The sequence below is a fragment of the Myxine glutinosa genome, chromosome 6, assembly GCF_964187855.1.
Source record: "Myxine glutinosa chromosome 6, kmMyxGlut1.1, whole genome shotgun sequence".
Lineage (NCBI taxonomy): Eukaryota > Metazoa > Chordata > Myxini > Myxiniformes > Myxinidae > Myxine > Myxine glutinosa.
The window spans coordinates 147,880,047-147,894,848 of record NC_136266.1 but is presented as its reverse complement, the minus strand read 5'-3'; the positions used below and the strand labels follow the sequence as shown (position 1 = coordinate 147,894,848).

The window sequence follows — 14,802 nt, the reverse complement described above, 5'->3', positions numbered from 1 at the left end:
AGAAGGAAGTAGAGGACGGGGAAGACCGAGAAAGACTTGGCTAAAGATGGTGGAAGAAGAAATGCGGGCAAGGGGGTTAACAAGGAGAGATGCAGAAAATAGGGCAAAATGGAGAAGATTGTCATGGGGACCGCAAGGCTAACCCCCGCTCTAGCAGGGAAAATGGCCTTTAAAATGCATGTTGTTGTTGTTGTATGCTGTATTTCTGTATTTCTTGTTCGTGTTTGGAATGGCTGAAATGTTTCCACTGGTTTTACTCAATTCTTTAAAAATAGATGTGCGTCATAGTGAGCGTTGTTGTGAAGAAAGACTGGAATGAAAAAGGGAAGTTTAAAATTGAGATTACAACTTTGATGAACCGGACCTCGATATTTACCAGTGAGATGACAATGGTCTCTTCGCTTTGGACCTTCATTAATTTCCTCCTCACAAATATGACAGATATTATACTCTTTAAATTTTGTTTCTTCTTGCTTTGTCAAATATATTGGTTTGAATGTCTTTTCCATTATCTGTACTAGGGCATGCCCGTACGTGGGTGCCCGTTCCTTGCCAAAAAAAAAAAAAAACGCTACCCGTACGCTCTACCCCGCCCGTACGCCCGTACGCCCGTAAACAAAAAAAACAACGCTCTTCGCTTCCGCCCTTCGCTCTGACTGAATTGGGAGAAATAATGCGCATAAGAAATCGAGAAATTATTATTTTCTCCGGAAGAAATCGAATTACGAACCGTAATGGCGCACGCGCTCGGCTCGGCTCGCTCTCACATCGGCCACGCCTACGCAACAACGCGTTCTGTGATTGGCTGCCGGAAGTGCAGTCTTCACTGTCCGGAAGGTCGCATATCGCAGTTACGATGAATCGCAAATTAGTTTTAATTAGTTTTAAAACATAGTTGAACGCCAACATAGTTTGCCAACGTGAAATAAATGAATACGCTCTCAAATGTGCCGTCCGAGGCAGAGTCTGTTCGCCACGTTCGGCACACGTGATAGCTCGCTGCTCTCTGATTGGTTGAATCGTTTTTTGGACATAGCTCGGTAACTACTTCTCCGATTAATATGAAACCTTGAAAAGGCACATCCTCGGGTCCCCAGCAATATACCTGGCAAGTTTCAAGTATATCGGACCGGTAGTTGTCGAGAAACAGCGGTCACAGACAAACATACATACATACATACATACATACAAACATACACACAGAGATTACTGGAATTATAGATAGATTAATCTAACACAATATCTCTCTAATCTTCTCACAAATTCCTTCGAAGCATCTTTTCCTCTATAAAGTTCGAATTTATTATACTTTTTAGCAACAGATGATTTAATATTGTCGTGTGCCGACCCTGCAGTGAACACCGTAGGGCGACTTGGATGACCAACGAGCTTTAACTCCAAGGCGTTCAGTTCAAACTAATGGAGGACCTTCGTTATACGCATGGGGGTGGGGGAGTGGGGGAAGAGCCGCGAGCGATTACCTTCAGAGGTCCACCGGCAATCTTCGAACCTGCAACAATTGACTCAAACGGACACAGGATTTAACTGTACAAAAAAACCGCTGCACAGAAATAATTGAGACAGGTCTCATTGCAAAGAACTCTCCATGCGGAATAACATTTGTGAATGATGACGTCATAGGTGCCACCGTTATGACGTCATTCGACAAGTAAAAAAACTTTATCCGATCAGGATGAAATTTCTTGAGCATCTTCTCGGTATCAATTGATGCAGAAATAAAATTATAATGACGCCGTAGGTCACGTGGTTCGGACGCCGTATTGTTTTGAGTGAACAGCCTGAGAAACCACTAAAATGCAATTTTCTCCAAAACGACTGAACAGATCGAGGCCAAACTTTGCAGCCAGAACGACGTGGTTTGGCAGATATAAATAATCCAACGAAAATATTTTTAAAAATTATAACTCTTGAACCGCTTCATTGATCGATGTGAAACTTTATATTATGTGGGAGGTGATGAAGTGTAACAAGTGTGCAACATTTCAAGATGATTGGATGTACGGTCTTTGATGTCGTTGTTATTGCGTGAAGAAGAAGAGTCTCCGAGAGTGGGCATGGTCCGGAACGCTCAAGTTCACTCAGCACGGCCCCCAGCTGTCACAAAACTAATGGCAGACCTTCGTTATATGCACGGGGGTGGGGGAGTGGTGGAAGAGCCGCGAGCGATTACCTTCAGAGGTCCACCGGCAATCTTCGAACCTGTAACAATTGACTCAAACCGACACAGGATTTAACTGTACAAAAATACCGGCTTTATTGAAGAAATGCCGGTAACACGATAAAACATTGCAAAATAAGATAATAAACGGAATGTTGCCACACACGCAAATACCGACAAAAGGAAAAATAACTGTGTAAATAAATGCGTTTGTTTGTGGGTACTTAGCTCTGAGCGGCTCTTGAACCTCGTCAGGAATCGTCCCCGTTCGTCACAGGCCTTCACGTCCTTGCGCAGGAACTTTAGGTTGTGCTGCCGCAAGCGGAAACTAGGCCTCCTGTGCAGTCAGCAGGCCGCGCGCGTTCCACTCGCCCCCCGCTCGCCAATGAATTCCCCTTGCGCAGGATCGCTATAAACTTCGACCGCTCGCCATGAAATCCCAAAGCAGAGCGAGATATGAAATTGTGACCGTTCACCTCCAAAGTCAGAAGATGCGCGGAAGTCGAGAGAGAGAAAATGCCCCGGGAGACGACTGCTTGCCACCAAACCCATAAAACAAGAGCATACAAATGCATCTGCCTTTCACCAACACCTCCAGGACCCGAGAGAGAGATAATGTCCACCCTCCAATTCCTTTGTACTCAAGGCTCTGACGTCATCCTGCGACGTTTCCGTGTTCGCTCCTATCGGTGAGTGCCATCTTAGCAGTCCTTGCTTGAACCAAATTCCTGACCAATTGCTGCTCTTCGGGACGTGGCCTCCCGGGCCTGCCGGGCCTGCCTGCGTGCCTCCCGGTCCATGGGAAGGCTGTGGCACCAGCGGAAGTTGAATGTCCTGGTTCCGGTCACTTTATTGCGCAATTGCCTAGCTATGTGTGTGTGTGTGCTGGTGTCATAAGGAACAGAGGAAACTTAAAAGAGGCCATTACATACTGGGGATTAATTGCCCATAATCCCTAACTAATTAACAAACCCCACCCCTCGTGATGGGAAAGCGAAGCTACGCTCTTACACGACATACGGTCTTCTGGATCCCGACTTATGATGCATGGAGTTTCTTCTTCTTCACGACTGTCGGAGCACACTTCCAATACTATTCTACCTGGACTAAGGTATTGCCTTCCCCCCCACCCCCCCTCCCACAAATGTGGCAATATAACAGAAACCACAAGGAGTATGTTTTTGATATTTATTTGTGTCTGATTGTTCTGGATTCGGTGAGATACGATGTATCTTTTCAAGAATACTTTCAAAATCGGCATACATCACAAAAGGATGTTTTATTGACTTATTGAAATCTTTAAAATTAATATTTGAACCTACCTTTGGTAAATTAATTACAGTTGATTTATGATGAGAACAATATTTTAAATATTGTTCCAGTCTTTCTTTTGCATGAAAGAAGTGATGACGTCTCTTGCAAGGATATGTTTTATTCGTTCTTTTAACTACTTGAGATGTGGTCAATCTTGATAAATTTTTTATGTAAGCGTAGTGTCAATTTTCTTCAAAACTAAAACAAAGAAGGTCAATGTGTGTCGTCATTTTTATATTCACCTGTAATTTTCAAAATCTAATTTTGTTTGTTTCTGTTCGTCCATAAACATTTACAGATAGATTATTTATTTTCGAATATCAATAAATGACAAAGGAAACTTTAAATCTTTAACATTTAGATTATTTTCATACTTTTTATAATGTGATACACTTTCAGGTTTCCATTGTAGTGGATGTAGATTAGGAAGAACAGACCAAATAAAACATTTGTTGTATTGTTCTGAATATTAACAATTGCCAGTTTAAGTTTTATTTCTCTCAGATAAGAAATCTTGAAATGTGGTTCTGTTCTCATATATGGTTCTGTTTTCTCATCATCTCTTGTCAATGATAATTTTACTCACATATATAACTTTTGTGTTTTCCTCTCAGTTAGTGTATCTTTTACGAGTGCTTCAATAGAAGGTTTAACCATCATCAGGGTGGCTTAGCAAAATTATTGTGCGCTTTCTGACAAAAGCATGAAACTTGGAACAAACCTTTCTTGGGGTCCAACTAACAATCCAAGAAGGGGTGCCCAAAAATCCGAACATGTTAATGACGTCACATACGCCACAACCCTTTTTTTATATATTACGTAACTATGTCAATTATTTGATATAAACATGTCAAATTTGGTATCAAATTAAAGGTCATGACATTTACATTGCCATAAAGATACTTAAAACGTGTTCTTTTTCTTCAGAGGGTATCTATAGATCACCAAAGGTCACTTAAGGTCATGTGGAAGGGTATGTCACTCTGAACATACTACGTTTGGTGTCAAATTTCAGCTAATGGCATGCACAATGTGATTATAAGAACAAAAATATTGTATCGACTGCAAGGAGAAGCAAAGACATAACATTGTTATGAATTTTGGGTAGGGGCATATAAAGATTTAGGTAGATCTGCATAGGTAGGTGCTCCGATGTCGTGAAGAAGAAGAACCATCTTGATGTACGTAAGTCAGGGACCTGTCTAGCCCGGTTTGTCAGATTAAGAGTATACCTTTGATCACACAAGGATGATCGGGTGATCAATAGTTGAAGGGATTATGCTAATTCCCACGTGTGTGAAACCTGTGCTCATCCCAGTGACCCATATGGCAACGCTCTCATGTACATTAGACCCCCTTTACACAGGGCTGCGACCTTTGTACCACCTTTGAACGACCAAAAAATGGCCAGGACGCTCGATGGTCGCCTAAACCCAGAAAATCCTGTTTCTATGTAACTGCTCCAGCGATCCTTGTGCCTCCCTTGAACCACCAAAAATGAAATTTTCGGGCATTTTCATGGCGATCTACGAGCGACCTGTGCGTCCACTGCGCCACCTGCCTGCTTCCCCTGTGCAACCTACGGCAACCAACGCGATTAGAAGCTACATAGGCGACCCCCGAGCAATGTTTGGGCAACCATTGAGCCTCCTCTGTGCCATCATCAGCGACCATCGGCGACGAGGCCATGCTTTTGCCTCCTAGGCGACCCTTGAGCATTGTTTGGGCGACCCCTGGCGACTGCTGGGCAACCTGGAGTGCCTGGGTATATATATGCCCTGATTCTGGTGCTTTTCCATCAGTTTCATCCGAGCTGCCAAAGTGAGAACAACTCCAGAAGATAAAGATTTTGGGATGAACAACCAACTCCTCTTGCATCCTGCCATCTTACAAGGTCACCAAGCACTGCTGGTGAACCAGATGGCCATTGCTGTCCTTAGAAGAAGGATGAACAGGCACAGAAGAAGGAGCCCACGAACCTTGTGGGTCCTGGAGTGAAATTATACCAAGGTTGAACCCAGGAGAGTTACTCGCTTCAGCCACTGAAGGGCGTCTATAAAACCTGGGACGTCCGCGACGCCTAGCCACTCCTGTGACATTTACTTTACATGTAGTCTTGAATGGTACGTATATGCTAGACTCGCACATATATATACTAGACTCGCTTGCTTTGACTATTATTATCGGTCCTCTCTGTATGATACCGAGATCCTGATATCTATTGCATGATTGTATTTTTACAGGATGATGCCCAAGATCTAATTGAGATTAAACCTACCTATGGGACAAAGTTGTGGATCTGGTTGATTTTCACAACACTTAATCTCAATTAAGATCTACGGAAATGGCGGGACACAAGATGATCAATGTACCGACACTCGGCTCCGACCCACAAGCTGAGGATTCGGGCTCGGTGTTCGCTCACTGGCTCAAAACGCTGGAGAACCATTCGGCGCCCAGGATGCTGTACCCACCGCTGAAACGAAGCTGTCTGTGCTACAGACCAAAGTCGACCACAACGTTTACAGGAGCATCGTTCGATGTACGACGTACGATGCCGCCGTGGCAGAACTAAAGCGCCTTTACATTAGGAAACGGAGCGTGGTGTACAACAGGCATCTGCTCGCTACGTGGCGTCAACAGCCAACCGAGTCGATCGACCGCTTCGCTCAGGAGCTGCGGCACCTCCTCGCGGACAGTACTCAAGAGGTACGGACACACGAGCAAGTCCAAGACGATCTTGTCCGAGACGCTTTCGTCTCTGGAATCAGCTCTACAGATCTGAGACTCAGGCTCTTGGAGACAGCTGACCTGACGTTCGCGGAGGCCCGACAGTTGGCCAACGTTTACACGGAGGCCCGGAAACAATCCAACGCTTATGACCACGCACGGATCGTCGCGGGGACTTCTCAACTCGCACGACCGGAGAGGGCTACCGCCGAGGATACGGGTGCGGGCTCGGCTGCGGCCGAGCCCCTGGCCGCTCCCGAGGTGGACTCGGATTCCGGCCTAGCAGCAGCTACAGCAGCCAGGGTCAGGCCTGACCGTGTTACTTCTGTGGCAACCGACAGCATCCCAGGTCAGCGTGTCCGGCTCGGGAAGCCATATGCCATTTGTGTTCTACAAAAGGACACTTTGCTAAAGTGTGCAAGAAGGCCGCGCGGGGCACACGAGCACGCGCGACCTTGAATGGGCTTATCGCCGAGCCAGCGGACCGAGCACAGAGCGGGGCGCCTCACCCGGCCTTGATGAGCTGTCCTCCTCCTCCCGGGCCCCTGGCTGCATGCATGTCCTTGGTGAAATACATCGGGCCGCCACAACAAATGGCGTGAACGCGACCGGCCGCGGAGCGACCGACCTTGACTGGCGTTCGAACGCCTTCCTCAAACAAACAAAAAGTTCCAGCTTTGAAAGCTCCTCCTGATGTGCATGCGCATGCGCCATCTGACGGCAGTGAAAGTACAATTGACTGCGATCTTTCGCACGTGACACGAGCGCCCTCTGACGGCAGCTCGTACGAACTACACGCTCTTGATCGAGCACATGTTGACTGCGATCTTTCGCACGTGACACGAGCGCCATCTGACGGCGGCTCGTACGAAGTACACGCTCTTGGATCGGCACGACCAACTATGCGTTTGGCACGGGGGCCCTCCGGAGGCTCCTCAAACGACTGGAAAACTGCAGCCGGTGTGGGATCCACGCGTGAGGCATGATCTTCTCGCTCGGATGGCGCAATACCTGCCGGATCTTCTGGCCTTGATCAGGCCATTATCCCGCTCTTGGTCGAAGGCATTTTTGCACGGGCCCTAGTCGACACAGGATCTACGGATAGTTTCATCGATCAGCGGCTGGTGCGTCAACATGGTTGGCCGGTCATCGGGACTACACGACGGATCTTCATGGCCTCCCAGGGACTTCGGCTCAGCACAAAGGGGGAATGTCGATTGAAACTTGTGATAAAGGGACGCATGTTTTCCGATGTACATCTCATGGTCTTGCCTGCCTTATGTGCTGACATCCTGTTAGGACACAATTTCCTTAAGCGACATGGACGTTTGGAAATTGAATTCGGTGGGACGGACACGCTTGCTGTGTGTGCACTCGCGAAAATGGAAATTGAGCCTCTTTCGCTGTTCCCCAACCTGACCACTGACTGCGCTCCTGTAGCGGTAAAATCGCGGCGCTACTCACGAGCGGATGCGCAATTCATTGCGGAAGAAATGGCCCAACTCTTAAAGGACGGTGTTATCGAACCTAGCCGGTTGCCGAGGCGGGCCCAGGTCTTAGTGGTGTGAAGTGAGGCCCATCGCCGGCGCATGGGAATCGACTACTCACAGACGGTTAATCGCTTTACACAGCTGGACGCCTACCCCTTACCGGGGATGGACGCACTAGTACGACTGGTGGCCCAGTACTCCGTCTCCAGCACTCTCGATCTGCATAGTGCGTATCATCGGATCCCCATCTCTCGGGCTGATCGCATCTACACCGCCTTTGAATCGGGTCAAAGGTTATACCAGTTCACCCGATTACCTGTTGGGGGTAACAAACGGGGTTTCCTGTTTTCAGAGGGCTATGGACGACCTCGTTACTAAGGAGAACTTGACAGAAGTCTTTGTCTATCTGGACAATCTTACGGTTTGTGGGTATGACCAGGAGCATCACGATGCTAATCTGAAGTGCTTCCTCGAGGTTGCGCATAGGTATCGCCTAACCATGAATGAGGCTAAGTGTCGTTACTCTCAACGCACGATAGATCTTCTGGGGTACACCGTGACCCATGGCTCTGTCTCTCCGGATAAGGAGCATCTGCGACCTTTGCTCGATATGGCCGCGCCCGGCGATCGAGCTTCACTGAAGCGTGCTCTCGGGCTGTTCGCCCACTATTCGAAGTGGGTGCAAAATTTCTCTGTGATGCTCCGCCCCCTCGTGGCCTGCGACACATTCCCCATGAGCCCGGCTGCCTTGGGGGCCTTAAGGCCGACATCGCTGGCGCCGCTGTGGCGACAATCGACGAGAGCGAATCTTTCGTCGTAGAAAGTGATGCCTCGGATCATGCGATAGCGGCGACTCTCTCCCAAGGGGGGCGCCCTGTGGCTTTCTTTTCGTGGACTCTCACCTCCGCTGAGCGGAGGCATTCGTCTGTCGAAAAGGAAGCGTACGCGATCGTCGAGTTGATTCGGCGATGGCGACCGTACTTACTCGGGCGATGCTTCCAAATCATCACGGACCAACAAAGCGTTGCGTTCATGTACGACACCTTACATGCTCAACGTATTAAGAATGAGAAAATCACTTGCTGCCGTATCGAACTCGCCGACTTCTGCTACACCATCAAATACCGCCCGGGGAAGGATAACCTTGGTCGCCGACGCCTTATCACGGCCGGCTACGTGCGCGGGGATCGTAACTTTGGAGGGGCTGCGTACTTTGCACGACACTATGTGTCATCCAGGGGTGACGCGTTTCGCTCATTTTGTGCGTAGTGGTAATCTGCCGTACTCGATTGAGGACATCCGCCAGATCTGCCGTGACCGCTATATGTGCGGAACTCAAACCGCGTTTTTACAATCCTCCCATGGGACGCTGGTTAGGGCTACTAGACCGTGGGAGAGATTGGCAATGGATTTCAAAGGACCGCTGCCGGTGTCGAGCAACTCTCGTTACCTGCTCACTATCGTTGATGAGTACTCGCGATTCCCCTTTGCTTACACGTGCGGGGATATGACGGCTGTCACGGTCATACGGTGCCTGCAGAATTTGTTTTCTATGTTTGGGTATCCGGCCTACGTGCATACCGATCGGGGTGCGGTGTTCCTGTCGCAGGAGGTGAGAGGTTATTTGCTCCAAAATAATGTTGCTTCGAGTTACACCACACCGTACAGACCCCAAGCGAATGGGCAGATCGAACGCTTCAATGGGATTATATGGAGGGCCGTCACGCTAAGCCTCCGGACCCTCGGCCGGGGTCTCGATAAATGGGCTTGGTCGCTACCTGCGGCTCTGAACTCGATCCGGGCTCTCCTATGTACGGCCACCAACCAGACTCCTCACGAAAGACTGTTCCACCACCCTAGAAGCTTGGGTAGTATCCGATCTTTACCCAGCTGGCTCGCTGAGCCGGGGCCGGCTTATCTCAAACGAGCGGTGCGCACGAGCAAGTACGACCCCTTTGTGGATAAGGTGCAGGTACTCCAGGCTAATCCCGAGCATGCTCGTGTGCTGCCGGCAGGTGGATGCGAGTCCACTGTCTCCGTACGGCATCTCGCCCCTTGTGGGGTCATCGACCCTCATAGGGATATCGACGAACCGATCTACGAGTCTATGGACTCTACCGAAGCTTCCTTGATGGAACCTTTGTCATCACCTACACCCCTGCCTGAAGGCTCTGAGGTTCCCCCTCCGACACCTGCCTCCAGCGGCTACTCTGACGGGGACTCCGGGCTTGGGGACGCCGTACCCGGTAGTTTCCGGACGCGGACTGGCAGGGTAGTTCGCCACCCCGACCGCTACGGGTGGACCGACTGACATGGAATGACGTACCCCAATCAAGTAATGCTGACGCACGCTTGCGATCTGCCTAGCGGCAGTATAGTTCTAACGGTGGGGAGAATGTAGTGAAATTATACCAAGGTTGAACCCAGGAGAGTTACTCGCTTCAGCCACTGAAGGGCGTCTATATAACCTGGGACGTCCGCGACGCCTAGCCACTCCTGTGATATTTACTTTACATGTAGTCTTGAATGGTACGTATATGCTAGACTCGCACATATATACTAGACTCGCTTGCTTTGACTATTATTATCGGTCCTCTCTGTATGATACCGAGATCCTGATATCTATTGCATGATTGTATTTTTACAGGATGATGCCAAAGATCTAATTGAGATTAAACCTACCTATGGGACAAAGTTGTGGATCTGGTTGGTTTTCACAACAGGTCCGCCCCTGGCTGACACAACAGAGAAGGTTACAATTCAGGGACTACAGCCAACTGATGCAAGAACTGTGGCTAGAAGATGAAGGGTCCTTCTACAATTACTTTCGAATGGAGCCAGCGATGTTCAATGAACTCCTCCAAAGGGTTGGCCCAAGAATTACGAAACAAAATACCAATTGGAGAGCAGGTTTGGAGCCTGGTCTGAAGCTAGCTGCGTGACCCTCAGGTTCCTTGCTACTGGGGACAAGTACCCTACCCTCCAGTACCAGTATCGTGTGTCACATAGCACTATCTCTATCTTTGTGCCAGAAGTTTGCAGAGCAATCCGGGAAGAGTATAACAATGAAGTTGTCCAATGCCCAAGAAACCCCCAGGAGTGGCAGACTGTTACAGATGACTTTAAGAACCGGTGGAATGTGCCTCATGCATGTGGTGCCATTGATGGAAAACATGTAGCAGTGCGATGTCCTCCCAACACAGGCAGCCTCTACCACAATTACAAGGGGTTTTTCTCTGTGGTCCTGCTTGCGTTGGTGGATGCCAACTACAAATTTCTATGGTGTGATGTTGGTGGCCTTGGTACGATGTCTGACTGCCAGATATTCAATGAATCAACTGAAGCAGTGCCTTGCAGATGATACCATCAACTTTCCCGCTCCTGAGCCACTGCCACATGATGACCGTGACACACCATTCTTCCTACTTGGTGATGATGCCTTTGCCCTCAGGACCTATATGATGAAGCCATACTCTTCCAGGGGACTCACCAAGGAGCAGCGGATCTTCAATTATCGTATATTTCGGGGCCGACGTGTGGTGGAGAATGCATTCGGCATTCTAGCTCAGCGATTTCAAGTCCTCCTTTCAACGATGCAGCTGTTGCCTGAAGCTGTCCGGGATGTGGTTGAAGTATGCATCTGTCTTCACAATGTAATGCGCGAGAGATATCCAGCCCTACAGAATGCTGCACTTGATAAAGAAGATGAAAATCACAACCTCATCACTGGAGAATGGCGACAGCAAGCAAACATGCATGATGTCGAACAAGTAGTTGGACCCAACCGTGACACACGAGCAGGGAAACAGCTGCGAGAGTACCTCAAGCTGTATTTCAACAATACTGCTGGATCTGTTCCTTGGCAGGACCGTATGATTTGAGCTGTTGTGTGTGTGGAACAGCGTTCTCATACTCATGGACTTTATTCAACATGAACATTTCATGATGAACATTTTCATAAAACTGACGTTAAAAAAACTTATGATTGTTTATTGCTTTTGAATTTGTACTTTTCATAGAATAAAGAATGTAGTTGTGCATTGTACATATTTGTTGATGTAAATGCTACAGAAATGTAATAGAAGCAAAAAGAATAGAAAAAGCTTAAAAATAGAACATAAGTAAAGAAATGTAAAACAAACACATTTATAAGGCTGTGGCGACCTATATTGTAAATGAAACAACAACGTTTTCCAATAAACTTTATTCAACATTTACATTTAATGATGAACATTTTCATAAAACTGACGTTAAAGAAACAGTATGGAAACGCCTATGTATGGCAGTCAATGAAAACACTTATGGTCGGGCAGTCTATACACGTCAACAAACACAACACTTTAGCTCTACTCCGAGTCACTTGCAGTTGCTTGGAGTTGAGGGGTGTTAAGTGGCTGGTCACTGATGCGACGACTTTGGCCCTCTCCTCCCTCACTGGCTCTGGCTGAGCCAGATTGATCGACGGCTTGCAGAGTGTCAGTGTCCAGGTCCCTTAGGAGGTTCAAACCACTCAAACGTAGAGAAGATTATGGGGTACTGGTTGAGGGTGCTGTAGGAGCTGTCCATGGGCGTGGTTGAGATGAGCACGGGCTGTTCAACTGGAAAAACTCTTGCTGCAACCGGCGTGGCTCCATTGACCCCCAGACGGAGGTGGGGTTTTGGACATCGGTTGGCCACTGGTTGGGTGGGGGCTGCCACATGTGTTGACTTGGTGCCTGGCCATATGATGCCGATGGGGGCCCAGGGTAGCATGAAGCAGCAGCAGGAGGTGGAGGATTCGGGGGAGCATAAGTAGCAGATGAAGTGGGCTGTGACCTGCGTGCTGTCTCATTCTCATCTATGTAGCGCATCAGCAATTGCAGCATGTATTTCTGGCAGCATCGCCAACAGTCGTGATTAAGGCTCAGTAGTGTGGATCGGACAAACTCAACAAATCCCAGCCTCTCTTGGTCACCCTGGGGTTTCAGGTGCTCAAGTAGTTGTTGCTGCATGGTCATTAGGTGTGTGCCCTGATCCTGAAGTGATGCCAGAAGTTGATCATCTGCCTCACCTCCCCTTCTACCACGGGTGCTGTGCTGGCCTTGAGGAGCTGTTGTGCGGCTTGAATAGCTGCTTGGTGGGGTAGGGCCTCTGACCTCTGGTGCATCGGGATCATCTGGGGTATTGGGTATGTCACTAGCAACTTCACCTGAAGCTTGTTCGGTTGTGGATGCAGCTGTAGCTTGAGGAGCTAGACACTGTTCAAGCTGAAAATATACAAATTGAAAATGTGATAAGTCACTTATCCATTAAAGAAATTACAACATTCAAATAACAGTGGCAAATAAGAATTGGAAATTTGTAAATTTTGAGATTGAAAGAGAGACATGTGCTCATGAGAAAGAAATACTAGTACTCACACTGACTAATGGCCTCCTGTGCACACGTTCAATGTGCACCCTCAGGAACTCCAGGTTGGTGAGGACCCACCAGTCCCGGTCAGTGATCTCTTGATGTGCAGCCTGCCCAGACTTTGTCTTCATGAGCTTGCCTAGACGTGTCCTGAGACTTTTATACCATACTTTAAGCACTGTGACATCTTTGCCCATCTCGCCAGCCTTCTGCTGCCACAGGGATTCCTTCCTCTGTTGATTCTTATATTGGGTCATCCTTTTATCATACATCTCGGTATGCTCTCTGAGCCATGCCACTATGGACTCCTCTTCTTCTGTTGTGAGGTTTGGTGAAACCTTTTCCTTTCTTTTCCTCTTCTTACAGGAGGGTTGTAGGGCACTTGCGGCCTGTTGATCACCATCACCTTGGCCATCAACATGGGTATCTTCATCCCCTTCACCTTGGTCTTGAGGACCTTTATTCTCTTGACTTTGTGCAGCATGCGCTCCACCATCAGGTCCACCACCTTGGCCAGCAGGGACTTATTCTTGGCGATCACCATGGCCAGCAGGACCTTCTTCTTCAGTAGTCCTGGCACCTCTGCGGTTCTTTGCCCTTGGTCTTGTGCACTTCTTTGGAGGCATGATGTCTTGTGCCTGTTGAGTTTGGAGACTTTCTTGAGTCGAGTTGTTCACCATTCACTGCAAACACAATGAACCACTGCAGGTACCAGCCCTCGATTTATAGGCAGGCTGAGGAGGCACTACAGGTGGCTCAAAGGAGGCAGAAGAGAGGCAAAAGCTTTGCCATGGTGGCTCAAGGGTCGCCGTGGTCGCCGAATGGAGGCACAGCGGTCGCCACAGTCATCGTTCAATGCACGCTATTGGTCGCCCAAAGGAGGCACAAGGGAGGCAGAAGCATCGCCCAGATTGACAGGAAAATTTGCAGCAGAACGCATCTATTACCTGGCGACCATTTGGCGACCACTGTGCCTCCATTCGGCAACCACGGCAATGCTTGTGCCTCCCTTCTGCCTCCTTTGAGCCATCTTTGAGCAACCAACCTCCTCGGCGACCTTTGTGCGACTGTTTTGAACATGTTCAAAAATTTACGGCGACCATGGCGTCCATGGCGATGTCTGACCCTCCTGTGTACCACCTTTGAATGATCTAGGCAACCATTCTGCCTCCTTTGAGCCTCCAACCGCGACCTGGCAAAAATAAATTTTATGGTCGCACAAGGGAGGCACAATGGTCGCCATCCTGTGTGAAGGCCCCCTTAGTTAGGCCCATGAGCGCACCACATTAATTAATTCCCCCCTCCGCCACAATAACAAAGGAACTGACGGGAAACAGACTGGAGGCAGCCATGCACAACGCCGGCAGGAAGACAGGCATCGCACAGGCAGGCCGGGAACCACGCCCAGGAACACTCGCGTATCGTCCGCCATCAATTGGAAATGCCTCAAAGTAAGCTCGATTAGCCATCCGTGGACGCTCTGTCTTCATCGAGCCATCTACAGGACAATATTGTTGCGGAACCCAACGTCGGCCTCGGTTCCCCTTAGAGGGGGGATTAATCCCCTCTTCTATAACTGACCGACGTGGTCCCTGACACTGCCCAGCGACCTCCGGAAAGGCCGGTGGCATAGCCCCGTTCGTACCGCGGACAGATGTTAATTGCTGAGTGGTTTTAGCAACCGCGGCACGAACTATT

At 48.7% G+C, this 14,802-nt stretch overlaps 1 protein-coding gene across 3 annotated transcripts in view; it reads left to right on the top strand.

Annotated features, from left to right (window-relative positions):
* The window catches only part of LOC137416930 (uncharacterized), a 59,556-nt gene that overhangs the window by 28,374 nt on the left and 16,380 nt on the right, over positions 1-14,802 (top strand). The window lies entirely within an intron of this gene.